Below are 23,101 nucleotides of genomic sequence, written 5' to 3'. Positions count from 1 at the left end.
ATCGAAAGTCACTGAGGAAAGGAGAGATGCTGGAGCCTTGTAATTATCTCAGAATATCTCTTGTTAATAGGATTTATGAGAAGATGAGCTTGAGAGGAAGGATTTATTTTTTATCTTTTTTTTTAATGCAAAACTTAAGCCAGAACTGATGTGTATCTAGATTCCTTTCCTATCAGGACTACCAGAGCTCTACGTAATAAGCTAATTGTATCAAAAAGCCATACTGAATTTGACACAGAGGAATTATTTTCAGAACATGTATAGGAGGATTAAAGTGTGCTTAAGAGTAAGTGTACTTCTGCTGCAATGTGTCCTTTTATTGCTGTCAACACTGACTCATATGTTAACTGAAGTCCTTTATCTCTAATTGCAGCTAGCGATGTCTTTAAAGCTGAGGATTCGATGAAGCGCTTTGAGGAGAAAACCTCATCTTTTGTCTCTCCCTCATTGCTGTTCCACTTGCTCGATCTCCAGCCCAAACCCTACCTAGCTGGCTGCTGTGTTAAATTGTTAATGACCAGTTATGTCTGGGTGGAGCACACACCCTTGTCAACTACAGCAGCTGCGCACTGAAACAAGCTTTTCAGTGCAGGCAGTCATGGCTGCAGTTCCTGTGCTGTTAACGCTTGTTTTCCTATTACATGTAGTTCACGATCCTAGAAACGTTCATCATTTATAGTGTGTTGTTACTTAATTGCTTTGCTCGGTGTTACAGTTTGGTTAGTGATAGATTGTAAATACTTTGTAATCTCTCCTGGGCTTCCCGAGTCAGGGAATGACAAGTGTGTTCACACAGGTGGCTCCTTCAGGCTCAGTTGGGAAGTGCTGCTCTGCTGGTAGGATTAGTGGCACAGCCTTGGAGTGGGGAAGCATCTCCTAGTGTACCTTGTGCTGGCAGTGGATTTAACTTACTGCTGTTATGTAGCCCCCCCAGACAGCTCAGATTTCCACTAGACACTGCCCACATTTAGATGAAAAAGTTGCTCTTCAGTTTACAATTTAAATGCAAAACATTTTTCGTGCTGCTTTGCCAGCACTTCCTTCTAGTGCTGTGAAGAGTGATTGTGAAATGATAAATAGCCAAACCTTATTATGTCTTGTTAATAGTGTAATCCCATTGTCATGTCACATCCTCTCATCTTGATCCAAATTTTGTCTGCTGATGTAATTACATTTTTCATTTGTTCCTGGCAGATCTCTCCTCTTGGAGTCACTGGGCTGGCTCTTGAGACTGCTGAGGTGGAATGATCCATACGGTTCCTAGTGGCTTTAAACAGAAACATCTGTCAGAAACAAGCAATTTGGTGGCTGAGTTTAGCATTTAGTAAAGTTGCATCTGACAGCACTGCTCTTGCTTCTGAGTGACTTCAGTCAGTGAGAACAGCTATTAGGGGCTGTGAGGTCAGCAGAGATCACCTGTCGCTAGCAGGGTCTCTAGAAGGCACCATGCTCTCTGGTAACCTGCACTTGAAAATTGAAAGTACACACAGACAATGCTGATGCATTTCCATTCTTCGGTCATGTTTTCTTCCCTTTGTTGGAGAGGAGACTTCAGCAACCATATCTTCATTTTCATCTTGCTGTCTGAAGATCAGCTTTATTTTATTTTACAGTCGTCAGGGACCGACGCTGAAGCGTAAAGTTATGAGTTTAAATACTGTCCTGAACAATCTCCTGTAAATTAGAGTCTAATTTAACCTGTCTGGAAGGAGTATATATGTAGTGTATGTATGAAAACTACATATGTATACACACATATATAAATAAAACCAACTGCCTCTTTCCTTTTATCATGATAGGTTGCTTTGTGCCAGCCATCCTTAAGCAGTATAGTTTTGAAAGAAAAGTTTAAGCCATTGACAGCATTCTTAAATCAAAGAGAGTGGCATTGAGGCAGTGAGACAGGGGAGATTGTCAGTGTGTTTCTTCCTTGGGCCACATGTCCTCAGAGAACAGCAGGAGTCACTAGGCAAGGGTCTTTAGCTTGTGGATTTGTCAGGTCAAATTGTGGTCACAGGCCTGCTCATGAACCTGCAAGGAAATGCAGACACCACAATTCCATTGTAATCCTGTTTGCTGCAGATGGATCACACAACATCACAGTCATCTGCTGGGACAGCAGCTTTCCCAGGCTTGTGGTGGCTCCAGCACTGCTCATGGAGATCTGTGCAAGCTCCTGCTGTGTGCTGCCATGCAAGGAAGACCAAAATGCTGCTCTCCTGAGGCTGAGACATGAACCAATGTACAGCCTGCTGAGGGCAGAGAAAGTAGCTGTGTGCCCACACATTGCCTTCACAGGGCAGTTATCTACAGGAGGGCATTTGGTGAGGCAGCTGGTGTGAGATTGACAACACTGCTGTCAAAATTCTGAGTTTAGCTTTGCTTATCTAAGTAGTCTGCTGCTGTGTGTTGGGGGAGTACTGTTGTCTTGTATCTCCCACTACATAAAGGCAGGGTAAATTAAAATTGGTTGTATCACAAGTCTAGTGTCTCCATGAAATGCTAGGGGTTCAGGAACCTGTCAGCTGCCGTGGGGCTGCCTGCCCCTGTCTGTGCACAACCAGGTGATGCATCTCCATGTGTGTGGCAGGTCAGGCCTCCACATTGTACCTCCTGCCAGGCTGGAAGTGCTGGTGTAGACTGAGGTGATTGTGGGGCCTTTCCTTTGCACCAGGGCTGGGAGCCTGAGCTGGGTGACCGACCCATAGGTGGAGGCAGTACTGGGTGCTTCTCCTTTCCTATGGCAGCCCTGTGCTGGGGCAGAGCTGTGCCTGTAGGACCCCAGCTGAGGGATTTCTCCACTTTCTGATGCTTCAGCTCACTATCAGTTGATTCCTGTTGTTTGATCGGCTTGGAACACAAGTCCTCACAATCCTGCACTGATCCTCTATTTAAAATGAATAAAAATACACAAATCCTTGGCTTGTTTTATTATGAAGTTTTAAGTCTTTTCTGCCTATGAGTGGTGCTGCTTGGAGTGATGTATAAAGCACATCCAGTTTATTCTGATCCTCAGTATCTGCTCCAGATTCATGGGTAGTGTGTTGCTGTACTTAGCAAATATTTCCTGCAGAGCATGTGGATTTTGGAGATAACAGCAATGTGTGAAGCAAAAGCATGAAGTTAGTTATCTTAGCTTTACTTTGCAGGGAAGCTTAGGTGTAGCTTAACTGTGATCCTTAAACATTCCTGCTCCAACTCACAAAGCTGGAACGTTATCATTGGAAAATGGGAACCACGTTTTGTTTTGGTTCTGTTCTGTCTCGTGCAGTACTTGGATTAGTCTCTGCAAAGATAAAATCACTTTGAGTTGAGGTACCTTGAGTTACAAAGAATCAATTTTGAATGAAAATGATCAAATGTTTTAATGGAAGTAATAGAATTGATCCAAATGTTTTTGGTGAGGATAAGGTTTTCAGTAAGGAGTTTACATGCTGTGCAGGTCATACAAATGTCCACCTTCCAGTTGTGCATCCAGTCACACAAAGACCCCAGGTTTGACTTAGATGATCTCTAGTTACCAAGAAGCTCGGTTACTCTTTCCCTATGTGTTTCAGCCCAGGCAGTGGTTTTAATGTTGTTCTTGACTAATTAGGCGTATTATGTCTAATCTTTTGTGGCTGTTATGAAAAAGGGGAGGAGAACTGGTGGATAACAGAGGTTCAATATCAGCTCCTCTTTAAAAGTCCAATTATCACTCATGGGAGACTGCACAGGCACAAAAAGCAGATGTTATTTTAATGTTTAAATCGATAAAGCTGCCTTGTTTTTTCTGGTGTTTTTCCAGTATTGATGTGATTTGTAAAAGGATGCTGTTTTCACAAAGACTGTCTATCTTGGGTGTTCAGTAGGAAGGATGGATCAATTTCCTTAGGAAGATTCTGAAGGAGTATAAAACAAACAGATATGATTAGTGATTCTGCAACCCAAGATTAATCTGAGTATTGATGGTTTCCAATTGGGGGGGGGGGGGTGTATGCTTATAGAATCTGTGTAGCCAGCTGTGAGCTGTGCTCTGGTTAAACCTATGTGGCCCCAGTTGAATGAGAAAGGCCTGGGAAATCCAGAGTTCAGGATGGTCCACCCAGTCATTCCTTCTGACATGAGACTTCCCCTGCCATTGACTTTCTACTCAAACTTTACCTTATTTGGGGAGAGGGAATGAAATAATAGTAATATTAAAGAATCAGGGTATTGAGGAATAGGGAGAAAAAACCCTTAACCTCTTATAATTAATTTTTCTCTTGATTATGCTTGATGGCATATTTGGCTGTAGGGCAGCAAGCCACCCTCAGAAACAAAAGGAGAAAGAGCATCTGTACAGACGACCTCCCAGGGTGAGTGTGTGGGGAGTAGCTGTTCCAGTACAAGGGACTATAATGATTATATTTCTGAAATGATTGAGATAATAAATGTTGATATGTAAAAAGAAATGATCCTTTTTTATTGGCTCATTGAGGCAGGCTGTAATTTTTTTTGATCAAGCTCTGATCAGAAATTGAAGTGACATATGGAATCCGAATAGAAATACAGCTCTGTGGAATACTTTGTCAGTAGGAAAAAATTGCATATGATCAAGCTGCTGAATTTTTGGCATTGATTACAACACCATCTTGTGAGCACTGGTGAGAGACATGCCCAGGTTTCAGCAGTGTTGTGCTCCGAATGAATGGAGAATCTCAGATAACTGCATTTCCCTTTTCTGTTCCAAGTATGTGTGGGGGTATTCTGCAGGGTTTGTATTAAATTGAATTGTAATCAGATACAGTCACTATTTAGCTGCCTGGAAAGATAATTCCTAAGAATGAGAAATTAGGGTGAAATTAATTCTTCTGGAAATTTAGAGCTCTTCAGCCTACCAGATTCTTCGGGATGTTTCACATCTCTGTTCCAGTGCACATTTGAGAAGTACAGGTATCCTCCAGCCCAGAGCCAGGCCCCAGGAGATGCTGAGTTCTGATCTCCCCTGGCTGCAGCCTATGGTAAGGGGTGTTATACTTTTTTAGAGAGCACAAAGCCAAACCCTGAAGATCTCGCAGCCTGCCTAGGTCTGTGGTTGATAAAATAAAACCCTTGATGTCACACAGTTCCACCTTGACTAGGATTTTTGATTGAAATTCTGCTGCATCCTGTGATATGCTCCGTGCTGGCACGTTCCACAGTGGAGGATCGTAGTGGGCTGGATGGTGTTCAATGCCTGTGTGAACACCTACACCCAGACTGATCTCTCAGGAATGTGCTAATCTAAATGAGCCCTCCAGCCCTTTCCTATTTGTAATACTTGCTGTAACTGCTTTTCTATTCTGGTTTAAACCAGGTTTTAAATTCTCGATTCCTCCAGTGGTGATAAACCATGAGAAGCTGGGCTCAAGCTGAACACCCTCTGGTCAGGTTAAGGAAGTTTAATCACTGCCCTTCATTGTGCTCCAGCTGCAGCCCTATGGAAGTCTGATCCTGTTGCTTTGGAATACTTATTAACTGGATTAAATCTGTGTAGACACTTCACCTATCTTATTCAGAGTAAAGTTGCTGTTCAGCTGCTGACTGTAAGAAGGTCGTTGTTGCACACCTTGATACACAGACACAGGACAAGGGGTTGTAAATACTAAGAAGGAGCAGACTGATGAGTTACAGAGGAAAGTACAAGTAGTTTAAGGTAGGATGGTTATGTGAAATGGGAGTAGCTGTTGTCTGTATATCAGCATTTATTTATCTATTTGATTGGAACCTGAGGAGATTCTTGCTGTGTCCCTCATGGTATGATTTCTGGACATCTCATCCTCTGTTACTATGTGAGGTTCTTTTGAAGTAAACTCAGTCAGCATCACATCAAGTAGAGCTCTGATGAGAGCCTCCTGCCCCTGTTTGTTCCCGCACCCATGGCGCAGATTGCCATCATGTCAAAACAGGTCTGAGTTCTCGCTGATCTGGGTCAGAAAAAAACCAAACCCCTTATTTTGCAGTTCTTAAACTTGAAGTTTTCTCCCCAGAAGCTAACATCCTGGTGCCCCTGGAGGGGTTTTATAAACAAGCAAGAGCAGCTTATGCAAGAAAATGTTCTGCTGGGACTGGTCAGATGATTGTAAATTGAAACCACCTGAGATGCCTGACCGTCAGCAAGTGAAAACCTGAGATTGCACTGTGAGTTCCGCATCGTTAGCTGCTATGTAGTTGTACTTCGGGATCCTTCATGTGAGTCAGGGCCATGTATGTCACTTGAGCAACCTCACGGTAGGCAGATGGACCAGCCCGAAGGAGTTAGCAGAAAGAATCCAGCAGATGGAGAAGCAGAGAGAAATGATGAAATGGAACTGGTCGATGTGTTAGTGGGTCCTCTTGGCACATCAGCAATCTCTTTGCCCTGAGTGGGCTCCCCAGGTCCGTGATCGTGCCTGCTAGTGAAGTTAATGCCAGTGAGAAGCAGGAGAACCCCAGAAATCAAGCAGAGCCCCAAAAACAAGCAAGCCTGTTGCCCCTTCAATCCCCTTTCTTAGTGTTAAGACCCCTTCTCTTTCAAGGTCGCTTCAGTCCAGAGGCTGCTGGTGGTTTATGGGGCACTGTTTTTCAAGGGGACTGATACTTTACAAAGCTGCTTTTTATTTTTTTCTTCATAGTCCGTAAAGCTCTTGCCAGTCTCTCTCTTCTAAGTTTGAAGTGCCATGTGCTCTGTGCTATTCCAAGCTTTTCTTTTGGCAAGGAGAGAAAGGCAGGCCTGTTATGCTGTAATAATAGTTGCCCTCATTCACTGAAGATGCCATGTGTTGTGGTTTCCAGCCAAACATATTTCTGATTGTGTGATACCTAAATCTACTACCCAATATTTTCCATGCTTTAGCTTTCAATAAAAGCCATTCCAAGTTGTGTGTATTCCAAACAGAGTGTGTAATCTCTTTATTATGCCTGGTCTGGCTTGCTGGGCACATGAATAAACCTGGCTGTGTGTCATGATGACTGTTTGTATTGCCTGACAATAATTGGAACAGAGTTAAATAAAATCAGTGTTTTGTCTTTCCTTAGATTGGACTCATCAGCAGATGGGGAATGCTGCCATTCTTTCTTTATTTCTGGCAAGGACCTGTGTGGCTGACAGACTCCTGCTATGATGGAAAGGGATGGCTCAATGAGGTTTAGGGAAGAACTAATAATACGTAATTTACTTCTGTCACACTTGGAATATGGTATGATTTGATCATTTTAAATGTATTTTTTTAATCTTAAAGGAACCTGCTTTATTACCTACCTCCTGCTTTGACATCTGTGTAGCAAAATGTGAGCGTTTGGAATATGCAAACTAAAATCAAAGTGTAGAATTCCCTTTGAAGCTTAGTTTCTAGCCCTCCCCCCTCCCCACCTTTTAATATTCTGCCTGCTGTAATTTTATTTCTCTGAAATTTTCAGTGTAATTGAAAGAGTGTTGAAGGAACAAAGCAAATATTTACATTGCACAAATGCCACTTGATGTGATTAGTTAAAAGCAGTCTCTTTAAAATTTAATGTGTGTATTAAACACGTGCATGCACACACAGAGAAGCCAGTGGAATAAATTCTGAGTTTAGAGAACCTAGAAGCTTCCAGGCTCTGGAGCACAGTGTCTGGAAAAATATTTTGGGCAGTCTGATCCTTAGGTTTTAAAGGAGAAAACCCATCTCTAACTCACTTCAGGATAGCAAAGCTAAAAGGCATTTAGAGACCTCTAGCGCTGCCTTCTGAGTTGATGTGTGTGGTCCTGTAAGGAACCTCCTCTTTAACCTTGGGTTTCTTTATCTAGCTTATTATATGCTGGATAAGGGCCAATACATAAGCCTGGATAGGTTTGTTGTTTTATTTTTTGGTGGAGTTAAATGAGAAAAAACCTGTATTCAACTCTGTGCTGCCTGTCCCTGCCTGGTGCACAGGAACTGCTGGGACAACCCCCTGCTTCAAAGCAGGAGGAGAGCAGGGCTGGAGCTCTGGCTGCATTGTGCCTGATGCATGATACCTCAGTGCAGTGCAAATGAGGCCGATATTCCTTGCTCAGGGCTATGTCTAGGGTAACCATGTAGCAATTTTTCCCTGTGCTGCTAATGTAGCAGCTTATTGGATCTGTGTGTCTTAACATGTTCATGGACCAGTTCAGACTGCAGGTACTGGAGCTGCTGCAGAGCTTTAGCAGATGGATAGCAGTCACACATTTCCTCTCCTCGTTTGCCTGAAGCTTAAGGAAGTGTTGCTTTTATCTGTTCTTTTTTATGTCTGAGGCAGAGATGAATGAGTAGGAGAGATGGGATAGAATATACAAGCTAACTCAGCCAAGTGATCTGAATTATAGGTCCTGGACACAGCAAAGGGATTGTTATTTAGGGACCAGCTGATGCTGGCAGACTGTCTGAAGAGAGGGATGGTGATTTTCATAGGAAGCTGAATTACTCTCCTTTATTTATGCATTTTTTAATAAATTTGTTTAATGTTTTATGGCAAATTTAGATAAAGTAAACAAGCTGTTTGATTTTTCATCCTTTTGTTCTTTCCTTGATAACTTTACCAAGGATACTCTGTTATGGAAACACATATTTAACCATTCCCAGAGGAAGTGAAATCACAGTAAATTGAATGAAGTCTTTCTAGAGTTGCTAGATCTCATGGTTTGTGCCAGACTCTTTCTCAGACCTTTGATGGATACAGTGCCATGGCTTTTCTAGTGGTGGGATTCTCAGATAACTTCTTGGTCTCTGTGGTTCAAGAGGTGGTGAAGCTGCAGCACCTCACCCCTGTGCTCCAGGGAGGCTGAATAACACATCAGTAATTGCTCCTCACTGTGGTCTTATTTGACCCATAAAAGGCCTTGAATAGAAAAGAAGGGGGAGCAGGACAGCTGGGTAGTATGAAAATAGAGCTGGATTCCTCCATGTGTTCTATCCAGGGAGATGCTGAAATGTCAGAGAAAGAATTGGACTTGTGGCTTTAACCCTAAAAGTAATGTTTTAAAGTGTTCAAGGCCAGGTTGGAAGCAGCTTGGAGTAGCCTGGTCTAGTGGAAGGTGTCCCTGCCTGTGGCAGAGGGTTGGAAGTGGATGAGCTTTAAGGTCCCCCCTATTCCATGACTTAGGATTCCTGAAAACCTGCATCCCCCTGCCCCATACGTGCCATAGACACACATTCTGTTGCAGTTGTGATCCACCATCAAAATAGACATTTTTCATATGCTTTCATAACAGTATAATGTGCCTTCTGTGGAACTGAGGTGAGGGTCAAGTTTCACCAAACCTGATTTGTCAATTAGAGGAGGAAATAACATTTAAGCCATATCATAAAGGCTGATTTCACGTTACTGGTCCAGCACTGTAAATGCTGGATTAAAAGGGTATCTTTACAAAATTGTAGAGCACAGAGAAGGAGCCATGTAGTGTTTTTGTAACAGATACCTCTTTTTCCTGTGATCGTCTTTTAATGTGGCTTTCAAAATTGCTCAGCAGTACAGTATTATTTAGCTTTGCTTTAAATGTTAAAACACATTTCTCTTTTTTCAGCCTAAAAGAGACATTTATACGGAATTAATCCACAAAATCACAAGTAAAGGACCATTAAGTGAGTATAATTCTGGGGGGGAAAGTGTGCTTTGAACATTGTTTCCATTATTCAGAATACATGAAGTTTCAGCCCAAATAGACATGAAAGACTATTGAGGAAACTTTGCAAATATGTGAAATTCTGACTTTACTTTGCTTTTGCTAACTGTGTCGTGGTTAAGGAATAAAGGAAAATTGTGAAGAGGCTTTGCCATTGTAAGTGATATAACTATGACCCTGTCTTAACTATAGGCATGTGCAAAAGTTCATCGGTAGCCAGTAAATGCACTGAACTTCTAAAATAATGTTCTTTGATACATCAAACTGAAGGGAATAATGTGCTCTTGAAAGCAGAAGAAAACTTTGTGTATTTGCCCGGTATTAATGACATGAGGTTGTGTTTCTGCTTCAAGATGAAATGATGCGATTGTGTCTCATGGAAAATAGTTTCTTATCGCTGCAGGTTTGGTAGATTTTACAAATCCCATGCTGCTTCCCATTGATTTTGAAGGTAAGGTAATTATAGAGATGTGGAAGTGTAGCCTTACACCTCATGGAGCCCATCATTCAATAGCTGTTTCCGATGGGCTTTCTGGACAACTTTTGAACGTTTTCCTCTCTGCTGGTGTTGCTGGGGTTTGCTTTGTTCTAAACAAACCTGCTTACCCTGAGCACTGGGCAGCAGGCTTATTTCATACCATTTGCTGGAGATAATTATGTTCTTTCCAACCCTAATCATTCTATGATTCTGTGTTTTCCTTTATTAGGTGGGACTGCAGCAGTGCTCTACAATCAGATAAGGGCCTTAGAAAAGGGCACTGTTTGAACCTTGGACACTTGTTCTTCTTCATGAACATGTAAGGTGGGTCTGCTTTTGTGAATATTCAACCTTAAATCTTTCCAGACTGGCTGCCCATAAACTACAGCAAAACACCCTTTCCTCTGGGGTACAGTGTTCTAGCACATTTTGCCACTGATTTTATAGAGAGGGAAAGCTAGTATTTTCTCTTTCCCTCACCTTTTTGTAAAGCAGGTGTTTGTGCTTTCTTGCACGACTGTTGGTTTTTAGTAGCTATTTTTTTTCAACTGTGATAGTTTAAAAGAAAAAACGGGGAGGGGAATTATTATCGATTTCAATTCCTGCCACTGTTCTGTATTGACAGAGCAGACAAATACAATAAAAGAGGTGGAGGTGGTAAATCAGGGATGGCTTTTGTAATTGCCTGCTCATATCAGAAGGATTCTTGGCCTGACCTAATACATTCTTAATCTATCTTTACAATATGTGAATGTTGCTCACTTAAATGGATTTCAGCTGAAGCAGAATTCTCTAATTAGGCAGCAACACTAGAGAAATAGAGCATTATCTCCAGTTATTGAATTTTCAGGCAGCCTGTATTAGCAGTCATGCTTCTACCAGTTGGTCTTTAAACATGGAAATAATGCATCCAGAGATTATTGTTCAGAACTATTTTCAATAGTCTAATAGCTTTTTAATTTTTTTAAACAGCTTATGTTCATCAGCTGGAGCACAGGATAATCAGATTGACTCCATCAGCTCACTTATTTTGTCCCTCTTAACTAATGACGGGCTGTATTCAGATATTAAACCAATGGGGAAGCTGTGATTTTATTATTTTTTGGTGGATAATCTTATAAGCAGTACCCCATGCAGTCAGTGAGTCAAGGTTGTGGGATTCTCTGGCAAGTAAAACGAGTCTTACAGGCTTTACATAAATGTGCAGAGTGGTTTGAGTGATTCTTGGTTACTTTGCTCTGTTGTGCTCTTGTAGACTCATCTATGTAGAGATGATACTGAGCAGTGTATGAGTTCTTCATGCTTTACCTACACCTTGGGAGGGTCTCTTTGCAGATGCTTTGGGAACAAGACGAAAGGGAGCTTATTTCTTCAGAGACATCACTTGTAGTCACCGAGCCCAGCTGTGATAGGGACGAAGGAGTAAGCGTGGGCTCTCTGGTTATCTAGCACTTCTCCTGTTGTGACAGGAGCATGTGCTTCATGGAAGGGTGAATGGAGAAAGCCAGTAACCTCCCCAGACACCTTTTCTTTGATGCAGCATTCCACAACTCCCTCTGACCTACGTCCCCTATGTAGACAAGCTCTCAATGTTAGCATCTCTCTAATGCAGATGAAATTTTCCACTAATATTTATATGTTTCTGCCCTTGGTTGGAAGTACAACATTTTAAGTAACATAATGCCTGGGTGTAGTTGGGAAAAAGGTGTTTGCAGAGTGGTTTAGGATGTGCAGAGAGTATGGGGAGTTGGAGCTCTGTGTACAAGGCCCAAGGATTATGCACAGACATGCTCAAAGAAACAGGCGCTTCTCATCAAAGCCAACTGCCTCCTTTCAGTTCAGTGCCTGTTGCTGTGTGTAATGCCAGCAGCTAAGAGACCTATTTGCCTGTGTCACTTCAGTGTATTTTAGTTGTTCGTGTGCCAGCGTGGCACCTTGTTGCATATTTGCCTGAAACAGATGTTTGGGTCATTCTGTAAGTTATACGATAGAGTTAACTTGATATTTCCTTGGTTACAACTACAGGAGGTAGTAGTGCTTCAACAGCTCAAGGCTATTTTTCCTCTGCCAAATCTGGACTTTATGGGACAAGATTTGAACTGGAGACTCAGGCATCATAAATGCAAGGCTTATAAAGAAGGTCGACAAGGGTTTCCACCTCTGTCTTCTGTACCTGTAGTTTCTTCAAACAAACGCGGGTGGCAGTTCAAGCTAGGTAGCTGTTCACATTTGCAGCATCAAACAGCAAGCTGTCTTACAAGTTTCCCATAGGATCTCACAAACCCAGGCAGGTGAGTTGATCATAAGCATTGATTCTTTTTAACTACTGCCTAGGTAAGATTTTTCAGCTGGCAGATCTGGGCCACAGAACTAGAAAAAAACATTTCAACAACTTCAGCTGTGCAATAAGGTGCTGCAAGTCTGTGCATGTTACACTTTTTAATGGTATTCTGAGTCTCAGCACTTCTGGAGTCCTGTGGTTGGTGTATTGCCCAAAAGCTGATAAATTAATGCCTTTATAAGTCAGATGTGGACAAGTCTGGGGAATGCAAATACAGTGCGTGCGTATGTGGAACCTCTGTGGTAGGTATGTAATATCTGTATGGTGATATCACAGAGTGAAAGATATTAGCAAATGAGGCAGTGTTCAATAAATATTGATCTTTGCAAGCCCTAATGTATGAAATCGGAAGAGTTAACACAAGCAAGGATGACTGTGCTGAAGGATAGTCGATGTGCATGTTAGCATTCAAACTCGGATATCCTTTGCTCTTTGAATAGGCCTGAGATAAATCCTTCCCCTATGGTCCTGTAGTACTCTGTGGTTAGATGAAGTACACTCAGTTCTGGAGGTATAAAACTTACTCTTTCCTCCTGAGTTTTGGGTTTGAGTCATCCTTTCTGGGTCAGCTTTTACAATAAAGCATAGCAGAACCATCAGTAGACTAAGGGTAACGTTTTGTCTCCACCCAGGTGTTCAATATCAGCATAGGAGTATCGGCATGACCCAGGGGTGTTGTATGAAAGGCTCTGTTTGGATCCCTGGACCAGCACTGGTCCAGTGACTGGTGCCGACTGACACAGGTGAGACTCAGTATTGGTTCTGTCTTACTACTACACTGGCTCAGAAGCTGGTTTGTTTTTTGCTGGCTGTAGGATCTCCCCAGGGCTCTGTGCTGTGCAGTGAGAGGCATCTGCTGGCACTGAACTTGCAGCATTGCTATGCTTGTGTGAAATTGTTGATTATAAGAATCTTCAAGATGCTGACATGACAGGAGACAGATGTATTCCAATCAGCTAATTTTTCCATGAAATCGATTTTCCATGGAAAAATACTCCATTTCATTGAAGTGCAGTGAATAAAAGTTAGTAATTTAAGTGTATCTTTTTCTTTTCTAAAAGAGTTGTTGGCTAAATATACTTTGTTTTTCATACAGAAATCCCAGATGCCTGAAATGAGTTTGCATGTGAACAAAGGTTGCTTCAGTCCACCTTTTGCATCTGGTTCTGATTTGCTCTTAAGAGATGCTATAATTGTTTGCTGGGAATGTTCTCATCCATGGGAATACATAACTACAGTCTGGGCCATTTCAAGCTTAGGTACGGTCAAAGGTTTGAGGGAGGACAGTCAGGAAATAAAAGAATAACAAAGAAGCTCTGTTTTTCCAGGTTCTGAAATAAGGATGATAAAACCCTTACCTCCTTCTCCTTTGGTTTTAATTTTGGTTTGAACAGAAGAAGCTTGCAGCTGTCATATAACAGATGTGTTTTGCCAGCAGTCTTTAAGGCACTGCTGATTGCTCTGACATTGGCATGCCTGTTAACACAGTCCATGCTTTTGTATTTGGATGCACAGTGACCAGCAGACTTGCTACAGAACGATTAGTTCCTATTCTAGTAAGTGTTCAATCCTCTCAAAATGAGTCAGGACGAACCAGAGCTTTGACTTTCGTTTGCACACACAGTCTGCTCCCTTCTGAATCAAGAACTAGAGCAGCAAGGGCCCCTCTTTCTATTCCAGACAACAGGTACCAATAATTTTAAGGATGAATCCTGTTTTCCAGATGTTTAAATTAAAAGTTACTTGTTCTAAATGGTGTGAAAATGTGAAGCACTGAAATTTCCAGCAGAATGGGAATGCTGAAGGTTACTTCTGCAAATACATGGACTATTTGAATAAATAACCAGACTTCACCCAGTTCCTGGATGCTGAAAACCCAGAAGGCTGGGAGTCCTGGAGTCAGGCTTGACTACTGCCAGAAGGCTTTGAAGGAGCTGGAGACTTGAGAAGCAGTGGGGTCGCTGTAAATCCAAGGCAGTTTGCCTGATGATTTACCAAGTTGACAGGGAGCCTTGCAAACTTGGCTTGTGAACTTGCTAGTCAGTGAGCTTAGGGCTCAGGGTTTCTTTATCCCCAGGTTTCCATCAGCCTGCTGGGATGATTGCAGCACAGCTATGAGGAAATGAAGTAATTTTCCAATGGAAACCTGCCTGGGTTTCATCAGAATTTTAGCCAAATTAATCAGCTAAGATGTTTTGATTAACTTGATTTTTTTTTTTTCTTTTTCCAAGTGGAAAATATTCCACTGGAAAGTTTCTGAATGGCCACAAGGACCTGGGCCTCTTGTTACAGCTCAGTGGTGGTTGCTGGTTGTTTCAGTGTATTTGCTTGAGATGATCTGGATAATGCAGACATCATGACTCTGTCCTCAGTCACAAGAGGAAAACCTTTTACAAAAATCCATCATGTTGTTTATGAAATGAACTGTTACTGTGAATCAGAAGAAACATGCTGTAAACTGCTTTGCTGTCTCATAAATGTGAGTGATTTATTTAGCGTGGACTTTTTCTTAAGTTCTAAATATAAGGAGATTACAAAAATGTGTACAAATTTGTGTGTTCAGTGGAACTTCCATACAGTGAATGTTAGTCAACTATTCTTGCCTTAGGGTGAGTCCTGGTACCCCATTAATGGTCAGGAAAATGATACAAAAAAATGTTTGTTCATGTTGTGTTTCATATATATATCCTTCAATTCCTGCTCACTGGGACAGAAGCACTAACTGATGTACTCCCTGTGCAACTTAAATGCTGGCCACCAGTTTTGCTCCTCTTGAGGAGATAAAGATTCCTGGGAGAGATCTGGGGAAGAGGGAGCTCCAGATACGAACAGTGGCTACTTGCTTCACAGGGGCTTACCACATCTATAGTGTGCTGGCACAGGAAGAGTAATCGCGGTCCTTGAACTCATGCCGAGGCAGATTCTTTGGTGGAAGCTGCTGGGAATGGAGTCTGAAATGGCTTTGAGTCAGCAGCAGCTGCAGAAAATGTGGCCTGGGGAGAAGATGGAAAGCAAAGCATGCAGGTGTGCAGAGTTGAAAGAATTCTGCCCTGCAAAACTCAGTTAAGTATTCAAGCAGTGCTGTACAAACAAGACCAGGTTCCAGCTCTGTCTAGACTCTAGAGAGACCTCTCATACAGTGAAATGCTGTAAAAGTTTTTGTAATGGAAACAGAGCTGTGTTGCTGAGTATCAGCTGTGCTCAGGTGTGTTCAGTCAGGAGTTTTTTTCCATGTCTTCAGGGGTAGTTATTCTTCATTCCAGTGTAGACAGCCAGCCCTGCAGAGGCTTAAGTGCAAAAGCTTTGTACCAGGGCAGTAAGACCTGAAATTGGAAGGTTTTCACAAATGTTGGCACATGTTTCAGGAGATTTGAGTGCTGTATCACTTGAAGGAATGGTACAGTGTGAAAGCAAATGTTCCAGACCAACACTTCACAAAGCTTGCTTTTGAATGATGGTTGAATTTCACATGCAAGGTGTGTGTCAGGTCCTGGTTGAGTCTTCAGGTACCATTTAGTGGTGATAGGTGCATGAGGAGGATAACATGTGCACTTCTCATGTTAGTCTAGTCACTGATTAATGATGACTGTTGGGTGAGAATGGCAGACCTCACTGCTACTGCTCGGGTTCAGATCCTCAACTCAACGTTGAGGTGTGTCACTTCACTTGCTTGTGTTTATAAGGCTTTTGTGTCTAGGAATCCATGTGAGTTGGGCTCCAGTGAGTGTATCTTCTGCTCTCTACCCTGTGCCACATGCAAGGAATCATCCTTCAGTGGTTTTGATCTGCTCCTGAGAATATTCCTGGGTGGTGAATGAGCTTGCCAGTAGGCCTCGAAGGAATTGCTGCAGCTGGGGTGAGTTATTACATCTTTGTTGACTTGTAACCTGAAATCTATGTCCCACTGAGTCTTGCTGTGGAGCCATCATCTCTTTACCTTGGGATTATTGATTGTGTTAAAATGTTCACTTTGTACTCCACACAGCAAGGATGCTGATTACTTTTATTCATGTTGCCACTTGGAAAGGTTACTTATGTGGGATCATTTCCAACATCTGTGCCAATCTGGAAAGCAGGATGTTTTATCTTTATTTATTGGAAATCTTTATACAAAGTAAGTTTCTTACTGCAATAAAATACTTACACAAGCAGACATCTTGCCCTCTTTATTCCTTAATTTTGGTGCGTCATCTTCAAATTAAGAAAACATCCAACCTAAATGGGTTTCATCCTTTGTTAATTATGCAAAGACTTGTGTTCCTAACAAAAGAGATCACGCTGTCTAGGTTTGTGTCAGAATGTTTTTTAGTCATAGTAAATGTGCTTGCAGCATTGTGTTGTCACATAGGTGTAGGTATAATTTTATGTATACAAAACGCACTTCCATGGTTGTTCCCTTAAATTTGCCTTTTCTGTCTTGAAATCATGGAACCAAGTTCCTTTACCATGCTGATTGTTCCCCTTTCTGGACTATTAGTAAAACACAGATTTTACTATGCTATTAGATCACCGGGATTTTGATTTCTGAATTGCAGTATCAGACCTAAGAATATCACTTTTCAGAAAGCTTTGGCATTCATACTCAAAGTCATCTTCCTTTCTACCAAGCTGCTTCATCAAACAGGACTTCCTAGGATTTCCTTCAGCCACTTGCCATAGGGGCCAGTTTGGCATATGATTCTTGCCCCCTGTCACAATAGCCTGTGGGGCAATCTTAGGTTAGGAAATGCTCATGTAAATATTGTAAAGTATTGTAAAGTTAGTCCCTTACAGATCTTACAGAGGTTTCTACAGGCTCACACAGTTGCTTTGCCCAGCCATAACTGTCATCTCTTGTCTTCAGTGGCAAGGCCAAATATGTTTCAAAACCCTGCTTTCAATTCTGGACACAGAACATTAGGACCGAGGAGCTTGCTCCAGCTTGGAACCATTTGTGCTGTTTGCATCCTTATTTTCCATTGAAAATTAATTTCTTAAACAACTGGATCATGAATACCAGATAGTGTTTTCTTTTAAATTCATAATGGTGGAAAGCCAGAAGACAGGGGCATGAACCCAGAGCAGATCCAGAGTCTAGAATTTCTGCTTCATTTTCATACTATGCATAACAAAATCCATGAAGTGAGTCTCGGGAGTCAGGCTCAAGGGCCTCTTGATTAAGATTTAAATTACAGGTATGATTTACTAAATTTGTGCTTGGGGAAAGAAGGGGTTTGATGATGATGTGATTGGTAAACTATGCATTTCCTCAGCAACATATTAACATTAATGGGAATAACATAGCCATCCATGCAAAATACTTCACAAATCTTGGGAAATAGGTTCTCTTGTAAACCAAAAATCTCTGTCCATAACTCCTTTACTGAAGCAAACCCAAGGGGAAGTATAAAGCTGGCCCCGCTCTGGCTGAAGTTTCTTCTGCTGTTAAAGATGACGCAGTCAGAGCAGCTCTTCCATCAGCTCCTTTATCTGAGTTTTCCACATAGTTTTCACATGATTGTTTTAAAACATTGAAATGTGGAACCATTTGATAGCATTTTCCCCCATGGTTGTGTATTTTTTTATTAGGCTAATTTAAAATTCTGTTAATTTTATTTCAAAATCGCTTGAAATTATATTTGTTGTATCTTCTTTGTTGTGGAAGTTTGGCCTAGTAGGATCTTTGCCATGTTTTGGGCTTCAGGATGCTGTTGCATACAAGCAACAGAGTTTGTAAAGAGAAATAATACAGTTACTGCTAACTTATATGGATGCAGAGATGCTAGAGCCATGGGTGTGCAAGTCCCTATGCTGCAGAGGCTTGGTTCAAGAGCTTGTTTGTGTGAATCTGGCTTATAGTGTTTGGTCAGCAAGGGTATGGCAGCATACTGTTCCATGTGATGTAAAGTTGTGTGTGGGACATCAAGCAGTCCCCATCATGCCAGGTCTGTAAATCTGTGGTACATATGACCAGCCTGCAATGCAAAGTCTGTTCTCGCCTGTTGCTGTTTGGCTGTCTTAAGGCAGGCAAGTTAGCCTAAATAATGGGCTAGTATCTTTTCCATGGATGCAGATATTTAGGAATGCAGTATGTGTGAGTAGGAGGAAGGGGATACGAATGGTCAGGGTCAAGTTTTTGAGCAATCTGAGATCACATCAGTTACTCTAATCCAGGAGCAGCTTTTTGCTTGCAGCTTCAAGGGGTGCTGCAGCTGCCAGGATTTGAGAGGGTGGATAACAGTTGATCCCACTCCATCCATCTGTTGTATTTCATTAGGATTAAAAATTGCCCTGTTCTTCTAAAACCTTCTATTGGCAGTCATTGCAAGTTTGGAGCTTTTGACCAAGAGCAGCAGAGCTCTGAAAGCAGAACATTGTTTATTGTGGAAAAAGGGCTTGATTTACCTTCCATTTATGCCCAGCTCCCTCACCTTCAGCCCCAAGATTCATTAAGGAGAGAGCTCTCAGTCATATCGCAAGAGCAGAGAAACGTGAAAGTCTGCTTTATTCTAACATGCAGCAAAGCACATAATTGAAATAAACAAACTAGCGTTAACCATAATGTCTTGCTGGTGTCATTTTCAAAGCCATGAAGGGATTCTGGGATCTCTAAGATCTAATCTGTTTGGATTTCAGTAAAGCATTTAGCTACAGAGCCATGTGGGAAATTACTAGTTAAGCTGGAAATTGGTACAAGCTAGAAAACAGCCCCATTTTGTGATGTCAAGGGAGATACTGGGCTGGGGGGAGATGAAGCTAAGATGCCCCCCAAACAACATGTGACTAACTGTAATCACAACAAGAATGAGTTAGAGATTGCTAACGTGACTTACTGATGGTGCCATGTTGGGGAGCTTTGTCAAAAAGGGGCAGGAAGACATAACATGACACTGGAAGCTGGGGGGCTGTCTTAGGGGCCGAAATAGTAGACTGTGAAATAGATTGTTATGAAATACAAGCGAGTGATTTGGGGCTAGTAGGAGGTATTTCATTTATAAAGGTGTTTCTTGTAATTTGTAAGTGTCTGAAGAGGACACTCAGGGCAGTTTTACACTGTATCCAGCAAATCGTCAATAGTACAACCATGGTGATGTTTATATGGATGTTGTATGACTCTGTGAGTGAGACTGTGCTCAGGTCTGGTTACCTGTATTCAAGAAAACTGAATCAGTACAGGCATAGCTACAGGAAGTACTACAAGGAGGCAATGGCAGTGCAGGTGTGTGCTTTTAACATCATGTGCATTGTTCGGGAGCTTTCTGTAAGATAAGAATTGTCTGTTTCAGTGGTTGACATATCTCCATGACCCAGGAGTACACTCTTCCTCCTGTTGCGTTAATAGATTGCAGTGTGCCTGGCATTGCGGAGGCTTTTGGAGATGGGGTATGTCTGTGATGGACAACTGCAAGGAGGTGGTTGTTTTTTTTTTCCATGTGTAAATATTTTAATTTCATGGCTTAAAGTTAGTTACAAATGTGTTGTTACAGGTACTTTCATTACATTTCATGTATAAGCCATGGCTATAAGGAAATTTCTTCTTAATTCTGCTCCACAGCATTTCATACTGAGACACAGCAGCTACAGGGAACAGCAACTAAAGAGTTCTAATTAAGACTCGGAGTGCTTTCAATAAACTTGTGTTGCAATGAACAAATTAACTGACAAGGGTAAAAGACAGTATTGCCCTCGAGGGAATGTGCTGACACAGAGGTAACTCTAAGTAGTTCAGCAGTCTTTTGATTTGGAGGAAACTATGAAATACGAGTTCAGTAACGTTTGCGTCTGATGCGTCAGAAGGAAGAGCACAAAAATGTCACATTAGGAAACAAAAAGGTTTCTAGCTAAGGAAAGTGCATGCAGGAAAACGAGTAGAAAGAAGTTGTTCTTGTGACTGTCTGCCACAGTGGAGGTACATATGGACAGTGGTGGTGCACGAGGACAGCGCTGTTTGCAGCCCATGCACAAGACCATGCCTTGCACATTGGTGGGTACGGAATTCATTGAGGGGAAGCCTCAGACACGTTCACTTTTACTACTTGCTTTCAAATACAAACCATTTATTTTCATGTGAAGGTGCCATCCTAAAGAGGAGCAGCACTTGCTGTTCTATGAATACCCTCTGCAGTACAGGAGATGTTAAACTTGGGGCAGATGCAGGAGTTTGAGCTGTGCATATGGTGACAGAAGAAGCAAAAGACATTGTTTCTTTCTAGTGCTTTGGGTAGGCGTTTTTTTGGGGTTTTTTTGGTTTATCTGTTCAAAGCTGTTAACTTTTTCATGGTGTCAGAGAGCACATGCTTGCAGTTTTGATTTCTGACTCAATTTAGTACAGGAATGTCATCTGAGACCTCAGAAATTCTCGTGGATTGGGAGGTGTTTTCTGTGGTGTTAGGCAAAGTAGTACATGGATCTTTCAGTGTATCTGGGTGCCAAGTGTTGATGTGTCCTCTCAGTAAACCCCTGAAATGAAAGATTTCAGAAGCATTGATCCCATTGAGATGATAATGGTGGGTAGGAAGACAGTGACAAAGACTTTTGTCAACATGAGTAACAGCCCTTTGTTCCCTTTTGGTGGCTGGCTTGTTTGTGTAACATAAGTCCTTCATTTAGAATGTCCTTTAGCTGCAGCAGTAGGTTTGGATCTCTAAGTTCCTGAGTTTCATCTTCACAATTTACAGTTGTTAACATTGGATTATTAATCATAGAATCCCAGGATGGTTTGAGTTGGAAGGGACCTTAAAGCTCATCCAGTTCTAACCCCCTGCTACGGGCAGGGACCTTCCACTAGAGCAGCTTGCTCCAAGCCCCTGTGTCCAACCTGGCCTTGAACACTGCCAGGGATGGGGCAGCCACAGCTTCTCTGGGCACCCTGTGCCAGTGCCTCGGCACCCTCACAGGGAAGAACTTCTTAATATATTAATGCTGTTTATGATAGACTTGCTAGGTTTCAAGGTACAGGCTAGCAGCTCTAACAGCAACAGTGCAAGCCTGAGGAACACTGGTGGGGAGTTAACTGCTTGCCCAGCTTGAGGCTCTTCTGTCTTTGTGAGCGAGAAGAAACATGATTTGCAGGGTCCATTCAGCATCATTCATGAATACCAAATACTATCCTTAAACAGGCATGGCGGGGAGGGAGAGAGAAAGAAATAAAAGGGCAGGCAGCTCGCATTGTTCCTGTGCCACTTCTGTTTTCTTTCTTTGTTTCCAGAGCCCATAACTGGAGGTCATTTTGGGATTAATTGGAGCTAATATCTTTACTTCAAAGCAGCACAAGATCAAGCCAAACGTACATGCACCGCAATTAAATATTTGGCAAGGTAATATGGATTGGCTTCTATGGCAGCGGCTCTATCCCTGTGCTGTTCCACTTGTTCAGGCCTTTGATGTGCTTCAGAGCACAACTAGCTGGGCCTGTGTTTTAAACAAAGGAGTGTTTTAGCACTGTATTCTGCAGAGACTGGCTGTTGGGCTATAGTTAATATATAAACTGTAAAACTGGAAGATTATGAATTGGTAGTATGACTGGCTACTGGTAATTCTGTGGGTAATGAAGAAAATTGCAGGGGGCAAATGAAAAGATTTCTCTTTAATATTGTATAGTATCAGTATTTCTTTAGTGCTAACAAAGATGAGGCCAATTTAGTATAAATCTTCAAAGCAACATGTGTGAATTTATCTGTCCAGCGCTCATTATAGTTAATGGGAATCATGTGGCTGGAACTTTGCAAGTGCTTTGAAAGTGCTCCTTTTATGGTTACGTTATAGTCCCCGATGTTAGCTGTTTTCTGGTATTTTTATATTGCTCCATTTGTTTTCTTGACATTAAAAAAGCCAAACCAGCAAATTAATTAAAAACTGCATCACCCCCTCCAGTGTTAAACAGAAAAATACTCATTTTCTAAAGTAAATAAAATACTACTTACACGTAAATCAACTTGAAACACACCATGCATCTCTGCTGGTTTAAATCTCTGTAGTATCAGATATGCTGCTGGTTGCACACTAACTAGGGTGAGCTTAACTGGGAAGTCAGAATGGTGATCCAGGTATGCGTGTTTGAAGTTTGGACTCACTGCACCCTGTCACCATGGGTGGTACATGAGCTACCTTGGCCCCCTGTGCCGCTGAGGGAAAGAGGCAGAGAAATTTGGAGTGAAGCTGAGCCCTAGAAGGGAGGAATGGAAGAAAGGTTGTTTTAAGGCTTGGTTTTGTTTCTCATGATCCTACTCTGATTTGATTGGTAATAAATTAAACTAATTTCCCCAACTGGAGTCTGTCTTGCCCCTGTCCTTATCTTGACCCACGAGCCTTTTGTTCCGTTTTCTCTCCCCTGTCCAGCTGCAGAGGGGAGTGACAGAGTAGCTTTGGGGGATGCCTGGTCAACCCACCATGTACTTAAAAACTTGATCTTGCAGTTGTTTACTGTGAGTGATGCTGCAGATGAGGGGTTTCTTTTCCATAGCTTGGTTTCTGAACCTTTGGGTGCATGTGGTTTGAGAGAAATGCCAAATTTTGTCAGGATTGGCAAACTGAGAAACTTCAGTAAAAGGCAGTGTTCAGACCTCTTTGTGTCAGGCCTCAGAGAAGCCAAAATCCAGCATCAGATGGTGGCTTGAGGCCACTTGAGTTGGTGATGCCTTTTGCAGGCACTCTGCTGTCCCTGTTATTCGTAGGGACAAGGCATGGGTTTTTGCTATGT

General features: G+C 42.0%; 1 long non-coding RNA gene across 2 annotated transcripts in view; it reads left to right on the top strand.

Moving 5' to 3' along the window:
- Positions 1-22,057, top strand: part of LOC130599942 (uncharacterized) — a 104,605-nt gene extending 82,548 nt beyond the window's left edge. Inside the window, exons 5-6 of one of the 2 annotated variants that reach the window (XR_008972327.1) lie at positions 7,018-7,178; positions 21,611-22,057. This is a non-coding gene — a long non-coding RNA (uncharacterized LOC130599942). Of the gene's footprint in view, positions 1-7,017; positions 7,724-21,610 lie in introns of those variants that run through there. The other variant, XR_008972326.1, reaches the window with a different exon arrangement.
- Positions 22,058-23,101: the final 1,044 nt, after the last annotated feature.

Source organism: Pezoporus wallicus, unplaced genomic scaffold, assembly GCF_028554395.1.
Source record: "Pezoporus wallicus isolate ANWC-B61680 ecotype Strahan unplaced genomic scaffold, APGP_CSIRO_Pwel_v1 contig_8705, whole genome shotgun sequence".
In the NCBI taxonomy this organism is placed as follows: domain Eukaryota; kingdom Metazoa; phylum Chordata; class Aves; order Psittaciformes; family Psittacidae; genus Pezoporus; species Pezoporus wallicus.
Note: the sequence above shows the minus strand (reverse complement) of the source record. Positions and strands in the feature narration are given on the sequence as shown.